This window comes from Macrobrachium rosenbergii, chromosome 41 (genome assembly GCF_040412425.1).
Source record: "Macrobrachium rosenbergii isolate ZJJX-2024 chromosome 41, ASM4041242v1, whole genome shotgun sequence".
Lineage (NCBI taxonomy): Eukaryota > Metazoa > Arthropoda > Malacostraca > Decapoda > Palaemonidae > Macrobrachium > Macrobrachium rosenbergii.
This window is the reverse complement of record NC_089781.1, coordinates 53,581,640-53,591,985: the sequence shown is the minus strand read 5'-3', so window position 1 is coordinate 53,591,985 and position 10,346 is coordinate 53,581,640. Positions and strand designations below refer to the sequence as shown.

The 10,346-nt window shown below is 49.5% G+C and overlaps 1 protein-coding gene, 1 non-coding gene and 1 pseudogene across 4 annotated transcripts in view; all 3 read right to left on the bottom strand.

Annotated features, from left to right (window-relative positions):
- Positions 1-10,346, bottom strand: part of LOC136826864 (B-cell linker protein-like) — an 850,768-nt gene that overhangs the window by 547,425 nt on the left and 292,997 nt on the right. The gene's annotated exons all lie outside the window — the stretch shown is intronic.
- LOC136827265 (5S ribosomal RNA) lies at positions 895-1,009 on the bottom strand (annotated as a pseudogene).
- LOC136827269 (U6 spliceosomal RNA) lies at positions 2,522-2,627 on the bottom strand. Its single transcript, XR_010849795.1, has one exon. It is a non-coding gene; the product is annotated as a U6 spliceosomal RNA (small nuclear RNA).

Sequence of the window (10,346 nt, the reverse complement as noted above, 5' to 3'; positions counted from 1 at the left end):
CGGCAGGAGTTGATGGTTGCCAACAGAGCAGGTCTGCTCGAACATTTTCGACCCCTGCAACAAAACTTGTGAGAATCGAAATGTTGCGAGCATAGGCTCAAAGAATAATCTCTCTTGCAAGGCTGAACAGGGAACAAGTAGTATTGTCCGAGTTTGCTAGAACTACACGATTGCAAACTTGGACCTCAAGAATTGGAGAGCTAAAAGATAGCCGCCAAATCTTTGAAGTCGATGTGCCAGGACACCTGTTCCTCTCTCCGGGTTCCTAACACTTCCTCTCCCTCTAGTGTTGCCCCCAACCTGTTGACGACCCGTCGGAAAAAACAACACTAGGTTGGGGTTCAGAAGCTTTGAGGGAGATCCCTTTCTGCAATTTCGTTGGATCGAGCCACCACCACAGATCTCTTTATATAAGGAAGAATTCTCAATTCCTCTTTCAAGTCTTCCTTGCTTTGCCAGTTCTCCAACAAAAAGAACTGAAGAGGCCTGAGATGCAGACTCCCCAGAAAACAAACTTCTCTAGCGAAGAAATGGTCCCCAGCAGACTCATTCCTTCCTTCACCTAGCATGTTTCCTTTTCCAAGAAGGCCGAGACTTTTTCGTACATAGAAGTTGCCGTTCTTGCAACGGAGACGCTATAAAAGCCGCTGAATACATCTGAATTCCCAGACACAATGGACAGTGAGGGGATCAGCTGCGACTTCTCCACAGACCAGAAGTCCCAGGGACTTCACGAGTTGCAGAGTCAACTGAAGGTCCTCCAGATACCTTCGCTTCGACGACGCTCGAATCAACCAGTCGTCCAAGTAGAGTGAGATCCTGACGTGCGACAGGTGCAACTGCATCGCAACGTTTTTCATGAGACGTGTAAACACCCTCGAGCAAAATGTGACGCCAACAGCATCTGGTGTTCCCAGGCGGTCACCCATCCAAGTACTGACCAGACCCAACGTTGCTTAACCGCTGATCGGACGAGAAGCGGTGTTTTCAACGTGGTATGGCCAAGTTGTGCAGAGTCCAAAGCAGAGAGCCCTGAACTGGTACATCTAGTCCCCAAGACAACCTGAGATACTTCATCGAACGTGGATGAATTGGGGCGTGAAGATAAGTATCTTGGAGATCCAAAGATACCATCCAATCCCCCGGGATGAAGGGCTCCTAGTATTGACTGAGAGGTCTCCATCTTGAACTTTTCCTTCCGGACCAAGTTGTTCGACCTGTTGACGTCCAAGACGGGTCTCCAGCCTACTGAAAGTTTTGGGACTAGAAACAATCTGTAGTAAAATCCCGGGAACACCGAAGTCCAAGACCTGTTCCACTGCTCTCAAATATTCTGAACATCTGTTCGAGCAGGTCAAACAATTTTCTGTTTGACAGGAAGGCAGTTGGGAAACAAAAACAAAGGAGGAGGAGACAGGAAGGGAATCAAGTAACCTCTCTCTAACAGTAGGAGGGACCAAACGTCTACCCTCACTCTTTCCAGGCTTGTGCAAAATGAAGCCTGGTTGCAAAGGAGTCTGGAGATGAAAGGAGTCACTTGCTACCTCTCTTGAAGTGACATTCCTTCGGAAAAAACTCTCTCTCGTGGTGCGGGTCTCGTGTTGCTTCCCATGGAAGCCCCTTTGTTAGCAAATATTTAGCTTTCGTTTACTTTTTGTATCATTGAGATCGGTGCAGTCAATTTATGAAGGAGATGCAGTTTGAATGTCGATAACTTTAGTTTTGAGAAAAACGATATTTTTGCTTCTCTGTGTATTTATTTGCTTGCTGTTACACAGTTTGATGTTTTTATGACATAATGAAAAGCCAAAAAATAAACCTGCAAAGTAGTATAACTTCGCTAAATGAAGCTAAATGAAGCGAGTGTCAAAACACGGCTCAGGTTGGGCAGCGTGACGTACTTACTTAGTCAAGCTCTGAGCTGCTACTGACTGACTGCCACTGACTGCCCTGGACATTCCTGTCTTTAAGCTGATGCGTACTAGGTCCACAGGTTGCCATAGATCGCATTAGATATTATTATTTCATAGCTAAAAGGAAATTACCACCGATATACTGACAATATCATTACATTATACGAAAAATTAATTTGACTATGATAGGTTACTGTTTTGTTTATAACTCCTAACTGTGGCGAACTTTTAAATAAAACTTTCTGAGAAGATAGTCAGGATATGTATGATGCCATATATAAAATATCCCAGAAAAATTTGATTTCCGATTTTTTTAAAGACAAACGCCCCCTTAAGACAAAGACAACTGCGAAGGTGGAGAGAGAGGAGCCGAAGGTTGAAAAGTCTCAGGAAACAGATCCTTAAGAAAAAAGCCAGAGTCTGAAAACCAGAGGAAGAAGAAGACGAAAGAAGTTTCTCTTCATACAAAGGCAGTGACGAAAGAGGATGTTCTTCCGCAGCTGGAGGGTCTTGAGTGAGTGGAGAAAGTAGTTCCGATTCGCCGATTAAGTAGCGGGAACTCCAAGCGAAACGAATAAGTCATCAACTAGAGTGCGTATAGTAAACATAAAAATGTGGAAACACTTCACGATTAGCGTGTCATCCTTGCGCAGGGGCCATGCTAATCTTCTCTGTATCGTTCCAATTTTAGTATATGTACTGCCAAGCAAGTACTGGCTAAATTAAGAAGGACATCAGATGTTGAAGCGGGTAGTTGTGCGACATGATGAACAACTGGAGCGGCGTCAACACAAGACTTGAAGCTATACTGACGAAGCGCGGAGCGTCATGGCGTGGCGCACGAGAGGCTCCGTGGCAAGTACTGAAGAGAGTCACAGCGTGGCGCCATTGGCGTCATGCTGATGACCACCGAACGTCAGGTGAGGCGCGCGTGAAGCGTGAGAAGCGCACGAAGAGCAAGACGCGCTCCTGGCGCGAGACAAGAGAAAAGGCCAACACCTCAACTCGGGAAGACGAATAGGAAGCCACTAAACACTCTCTCTAGACGACAGACGAGAAGCCCCAAAACATCTAGCAGACGAGGAAGACGGCGCAGGAGACGAAGGTGAAAGTCTGTACCTCTTAACAGGCAGATTCGAATCTTGAAAGGTTCATGAGAGCATCCAGCTGTTGTTGCAAACCCAACAAAATCTTACTGCGTTGGAGAAGCAACTCTCTCGGGAGAAGGGCTGAACCTGAAAGAAGGAAAGGGGCGAGAGACGTATACTTCCTTCCACAGGGAAGAAGCTCTAGCCCTCGCCTTAGCAGCGACAGGGGGTCGAGTAGCGTCATCATTCGAAAAACACTTTATTCTCTTCTGCAGAGGAATATCCACGCAACTTTCGGGGAAGAGTACAAACGTCTAGAGGAAGAGGACGTGAAGCGTCCTCTCCTCTAAGCTTCTCTTAAGAGGGCGAGAGTCCAACCGAGCTCCAACCGAGGCGGGAGGACATGTCGGAGGACGAAAGCAATCCTTCAGGATGCGTGCCAAGCACGATCCCTGGCAGCCTGGGTAGCGTCATCAGGACCTGCCGATAGGGACGCCAGATCGGTGGGAAGCCCCGTAACCCTCATGCGGCTTTCACATGCCCCCTCCTGGTCCTGGGAGTTCGACAGAGGTCCAGGCCTAGAGGCATTATAGGGCCGATCTGACACCCCCTCCACAACACTAGGGCACTAGCACTAACACTATGCGTTTGAATTGCATTCACTTAAGGTTCAAGAGCACGCATTGACTCCACACGAGAGCCAGGAAATTACCTTCTGCAGCAACAAACTACAGGGTTAGTACTAAAATTTACTACAGGGTTACTAGTAGGAGAAAACCCTGACTTTCCATCTAAGGATGCACTCTAGGAGGAAGATTTCCTCAGCCTATCACGCTCCAATTTAAGCATATAGGCTTCATATTTCTTCCACTCACCCTCAGACAATCCCACACATTCATTACTGATTATCATAGAGCATTGAACACCCTTACATATCATACATAAAGAGTGAGGAACTATCAAAGTCTTCGATAGCCTCACCTTACATTCACCCAAGCTACAGACTCAATAGCTAGAGGTAAGACATCTTAATTATAAGAAAAGTCAAAAGCAAAATAAAAAACGGTCCACAAAGAGCGTATGCCAAGTCACAGATCCAGTCGAATACCAAAAAACAACCAAAATACTTAAGTGACAACAAATTTCGAAATCCAAATGGCGGAGGAACTGACAACAGGTGTTGACAGTCCGGCGACAGAGAAAATCTGAATAGAAAATGGGAATGGTTCTGATACCCGCCTCCCAGCGGCGGGAATGGGTACTAACCACCTGCCCGGCCACTGCGTGTGCCGCGAAGTTTGAAATTCTGTCGGACTTGGAGAATACAGCTATATATATATCTGGCAGGTAAGTCTCATGAACAAATCAGAAATTGAGGTACATGAAGCAAAATAAAAAACCTTGCTCCAGTACTTCTATCTTAATCTAAATTCACAGCATATCAAAATCCAAACACCAAGACAAACAATAACCAGGGTAAATCTAGCATCGATTATGAGGAGCAAGGCAGTGAGGCATGATTGATCCAGAAAGGCAGGCAGAGAAATAAATGAGGCAGGCGGGCGGGGGAAGGAAAAGGATTAAGGACAATTAAGGTGGGGAATGACACTCCCCACAGCCACTGTAGAAAATTTCAGGGCTTCGAGTGATTTTAAATAGTGGCGTTTAAACACTAGAGTGATTTCCATCCCGTATACTTGGTAAGTTCAGCAAAATCCATATTATGGAAATAATTAGTAGAGGTAGCTACAGTTGGATATCATGAACCTTGGGACTGAATCCGGGTTGGCTTGTTTAATAAAATACAGAATTTGCTGTCTTATAGCGTTCAAAGAAAGAGTTCCACCTTTTTCCCTGATAAAAAGAGGACCCGACTTACACTGTGGAGTTCTTTGTAGATAAGACTTTAAGGTATATACTGGACATAAGGATTGGTCCTGAGGAAGAGGCACCACCTTCCAGGGGGACCACCTGTCCTGAGGGTCTTCATTTTTAGCTAGGAACCTATGATCAGGGGAAAGGAGGACTTCTCCGGACGGGAGGAAATCAACATGATCATCACCTCTAGCGAGAGCCGACAGCTCTGAAATTCTGGCACCTGAAGCCAAGCTAATCAGAAACAAGGTTTTCCTTAACAGATCCAGATAAGAGCATTGTGAGTTATCAGTATCAGCAGCTAATTTCAGAACATCGTTGAGGAACCAGGTAACAGAATGTGGGCGTGTTACCGGCCTCAAACGGGCGCATGCTCTAGGGATGGAGGAAAAGTATGAATCTGTAAGGTCGATTTTGAAACCATACAAAAATACCTTCTTTAAGGCTGATTTAGCTGTAGTAATAGTGGCTGGGAAAGGCCTTTTCAAACAATGATCTAAAGAAAGTAACCGCCAGGTTAGTAGTCATAGTTTGAGCTTCAGATGCCTTCAAAAAGGATGCTAATTTTTTGACTGCTGAATCATACTGTCTGAGAGTAGAGTCTCTCTTATCAGATTCTAGAAACAGAGTGTTGACGGGGTCAATATTTGCTCCCTTTTTTGCAGCAAACTTTATAAAGTCCATAAAACCAGGGCATTCTGAATTCTTAAGGAAGCTGACACAGTCTTGGTTTGTACTACTTGGGTCAGTCTGGGTTTGGGTATCTGATGACACCGCAACTTGACCTCCTGGAGCAGAGGAACCAGTTGCTCTTCGGACAATAGGGAGCTACCAGAGCTAGTTGGCCCTTGAATGACCTGAGTTTGTGCAGTACTTTCAACAACATGTTCATTGGGGGAAACAAGTAAATCCTCTCCCAATTGTTCCAGTCTATGGTCATTGCATCCGTGGCAAAGGCCTGGGGTCCAGGTTGGGAGCCACATAACAGGGAAGCTTGTGATTACTCTCCGTGCAGAACAGATCCACTTGGAGTCCCGGAACCCGCGGTAAATCCAATTGAACGATTCCCCGTCCAGAGACCACTCCATCTCCAATGGAGTAGTCCTGGCTGCAAGTCCGCCACCACGTTCCGTGCCCCAGCTAGGTGGGTGGCTGACAGATGCCAGCCGTGCTTGTTCGCCAGGAGAAGATAGCTACCATCACCTGGTTTACGTGACCTGATTTGGAGCCGCCCCTGTTGATGCAATGAACTACCACGGCGCTGTCCAACACCAGCCTGATGTGAATCTGGCTGGGGGCGGAGATTCTTGAGAGTTAGAAACACTGCCATAGCTTCCAAGGTGTTTATATGAAACTGTTGAAACATTGTAGACCATGTCCCTTGAACTTTTTGGTTTGGTGAGTACCCTCCCCCAGCCGCTAATGAAGCGTCTGTGTGGATTACCAAGGCCGGAGGGGGAAATTGGAGTGGGACTGACTTCGACAGGCCACTGGCTGTGGACCATGGTTGAAGCCTTGTCTTCAAGATTTGCTGGGGATGAAGAGACTCTGTCTCTGAGCCTGACATTGGCTCGTCTCCGCCACACTCTGTTTATATCTTTTAACTCCGCTTTTAAGAGCAGGTCCATCACTGAGGCAAACTGAAGGGAGCCGAGAATTCTCTCTTGAGACCGGCGGGATGCTGCTTTGTCCTTCAAAAATTTTCTGGTAGCGGCAGCTATTTCCTTCCGCTTGGACGGCGGGAGGGATAGCTTGTACAAGGACAGGTCCCACTGGAGACCCAGCCACTGAAACCAGGACTCCGAGTCAGGCGGGACTTCTCCCTGTTCAACCGAAAGCCTAACGACTCCAGGAACTTGATCACTATGGCTGTAGCCTTCCGGCACTCCTGTACTGTTGGAGCCCAGATTATCCAATCGTCCAGGTAAGCCGCCAGGGAGATCCCCCGGGACCGTAGTTGCTGAACGACTGTTTCCGCCAGTTTTGTAAAAATCCTGGGGCTATATTGAGTCCGAAAGGCATGACCCTGAAGGAGTAGGCTTGTTTCCGAGTCTGAAACCCAGGAAGGGAGAGAAGCTCACAAGAACCGGGACATGATAGTAAGCGTCTGAAAGATCGATAGAGGTGGTGACGGCTCCACGCGGCAGTAGAGTCCGTGACCAGAGCCACCGTAAGCATGCGAAACTTGTTGCATCTTATGTAACGATTTAGACGCGACAGATCTAGAATCACTCTTTGCTGATCGGAATCTTTCTTTGGAACTGTGAACAACCTGCCTTGAAATTTGAGGTGCCTTACTTCCCTTATTGCTCTCTTGTTGAGAAGCTCCATCACAAAATCCTGTAGGGCTTTGGAGGGGGTTGGTAAAATCTGGTCAGGAGGGGGATCCTTGATCCAGCTCCAACCCAGACCCTTGGACACACAATGTGTGTGCCCAAGGACTGAAGGACCACTGGTCTCTGAACCAGTAAAAGCGACCACCTACCTGACTGGTCTCAGTGGGAGGAAGTGGGTTTGTTTCCTCTACCAAGGCCTGATTTTCCCCGGGAGGCTGATCCAGCTTTGCCTCTGTATGGGGCTCGACCTCTGGCCCCCCTTGCGCTTCTATTAAGGCCGTGAAAGACCCCACGGCCCTCATAGGTGGGATTGTACGCCGGAGAGGAGACGTGATGCGATGGTGCAGCAAGGGATTGGGCTGGTTGAACCAGCACATACTGTTGGGGTTGAGCCTTGGAGGTGGAGGGTTGGCCCACTGCTGAGACTGGGACAGCCTGAACCACTGTTTGGTGTTGAGGCCTCCTGTGCCTCCTGAAACGTTTTCCAGACTTACTCTGGGAGCTGCCAGATTCGGGGGTCTTCCGTTTGAAGGCGGAGATAGCCCAACGGGAGCGTAGGTTCTGGTTGGCCCTGGTCGCCTCGCTCAGGACGCGGGAGACTTCGTCCTCTGGGAAGAGATTAACCCCCCAGATGGAACTCTTCATGAGCTTGTTAGGCTCATGACGAATGGTGGCATCCGCGAAGATGAATTTGTGGCACTCCAACTTTGCCACCATGAAGTCATACAGGTCTGACTGAAACCCTGCTAACAGGGATTTAGCCAGAACCTGAAACAGAGGCTCCTCTGCACAGGAGACGGCGACCGCTTCTGTCAAGCACAAGGAGTTCAAGGACCGGCTTAGCCTACACCGTGCCTCAAACTCCGCCTTCAGGAGAGCTTCCGGGAGTTTAGGGAAGCTGTTCGCTGAATTGGGAGGACGCGCAGCAAAGCGTCCAATTTACCCACCATAAATGTGGACGGGCGTCCTTCCAGAACTCCTCACCTCCCGGGAATACCAGGGATGTGGAGTCCGTCTCCCTCAGCTGAGGCAAGGGTTTGCCATCAAAGCAAGCCTGAGCCGTTGCCAAAGCAACTTTGTTCAGGCAGGGAGTGGGCAACTTATCACCCAGGGAAAACATGGTGTAGTTGCCCTTGAAGGGAGTCAATTTTGTGTTCTCTGCCTGCCACTCCGTAAGAGTGCACAACAGAGCAGACTGGGCATGGTCCCTAGGGAAGATCACCGTCTCCTTAGGGACCTTGTCTGAGCGTATCCAGGCTTCCTCCGTCAGCCTAACGAAGCCTGGTTAGGGGGGCAAGAAATCAGGAGGGAAGAACACCAATTCCTCCAGACGCCTCGTGCCCAGACCCTCGATGGTCAAAGTGTCTTCGTGACGAATGGCACGAAGAGCAAAACGCCACGGGTTACCTACATCGAAAGGAGGGAGGTCAGCGGTATCAGGGATCTTGTACTGCGGCGCGGCTCCGCCGGAGCGAGCCATATCCACTTGCAGAGTCTCCTGACTGTGAAGTCTTTCCGTAATTTTGGAAACCTTCGCCTCCACCTCCGAAGAGATGCGTTCCAGCAACATCCCTGCAAACGCCTCAGGGTCAAAGGCAGGCTGGCGAGGAGGGCTGGGTTTGGGCGCCCTCTTACTCACTCCTTTGCCCGAGGTGCTTGGTTTGCTCCCGGAGGCCACAGGTTCCGCAACCTTGGCCTTCGACGGGGGGAAGGGAGATGCCTTACGGGAAGACGAGGACTTATAGCCCTTCGCCTTCCACGACGTCTTCAATTTCAACTTGGGGACAGCAGATGGAGCCCTGTCACCCAAGATGGAAGACTTGGAGAATCCTGCAAAGGAAGAAACAGAGGAAGATGGGGAGTCAAAAAGGGGGCCCGCCCCCGCTGCCTCACTTACCTCGCTACCTACCCCTTGGTCCGGCTCCGTATTCATCGGTTCCAGGTCTAAGTCTAAGGCGGCGACGTCTTCAGAAACCTCCGCGTACAGGTCCTCTTGAGGTGGCTGGGTCGCGGCCCGGATCTGCTCAATGATGGGTGCGGCTACATCCGCTGGTACGGCCGCAGCAATCCGGGCACCGGGGTAAAGGAGGTCCCTCAAACCAGCGTCGAGGACATACGGCTTCCCCGACGGCAAGTTCCTTCCGAACCCAGCCACCCAGGCGCGGAGAGACTCTAAGGCCTCCTTCTTGGAGGACTCGTCAGCCTAAAAGAGAGCAGAGGATCAGTTCTAACATATTGTAACAAAAAGTCATGACCTACAATATGAGCACATCTCAGACTGAAAGTAGCGTGAAGAACGAAAGTCAAGCTTACCGACTTGTCCTGGACACCGCTGCACAGAGCGAAGCACATCTCGCAGCCGTCAGGATGCCAAACTACAAGGTCGTCCATCCGGACCGCACAGCCAGCGTGGGTCCGGCACACCACATGCCTGTAGGGTTGATGGAGAGTGGCGGTGCACCCCAGCTCCTCACAACGCACAGTCTGTAAGTGTGAAAAGTACATGAACCTACCACTCTAGAAACTTAAATTAGGCAGGCACGGGTATTTTCAACCTAGTACCGGAGTACTCCGGCGGGAAGAAAAACCCCCGTCAGAGACGGGCCTACCCAGCAAGTAACTATAGTGGTAAGCAAGCTGCTCCCGACCACCGGAATACTCCGGCGGAACGTGAGCCGAGTCAACAGGGCCCCACCACAAGGGATGCCGGAATAAAAGCGGTGGAACCCAAGGGTAGGACACCGGACCCTGTAATAACAATATGTCCAAATAATGGAGTGAACCGCCGGAACAAAACAAGTGTATATGCATATATAAAATACAGGGGATGGGAAGGAAACTGGTAATTAACTCCATATACTCCGAGTCCGGAACCACCCCCTCCGGAGATCCCAAGCCTCAACCGCTAGAGAACAATAGTAGGGTGAGGCTAACAAACATCGCATGACCACAAGGGCCGGAGAAAGCGCCAGTCAACCCCAACTAAAGTATCTCGAGCGCCAAGCGAACGCGCGGGAAAAAGGGGAGGATTAATAACCCTAAGAATGTTCGAAACCTGCTCGATCCTAGGAGAGCGGTTAACGAGACAATGAGCCAAGCAAAAAGCCACCGGGGACTTGCCCTGGGAGGGAGCG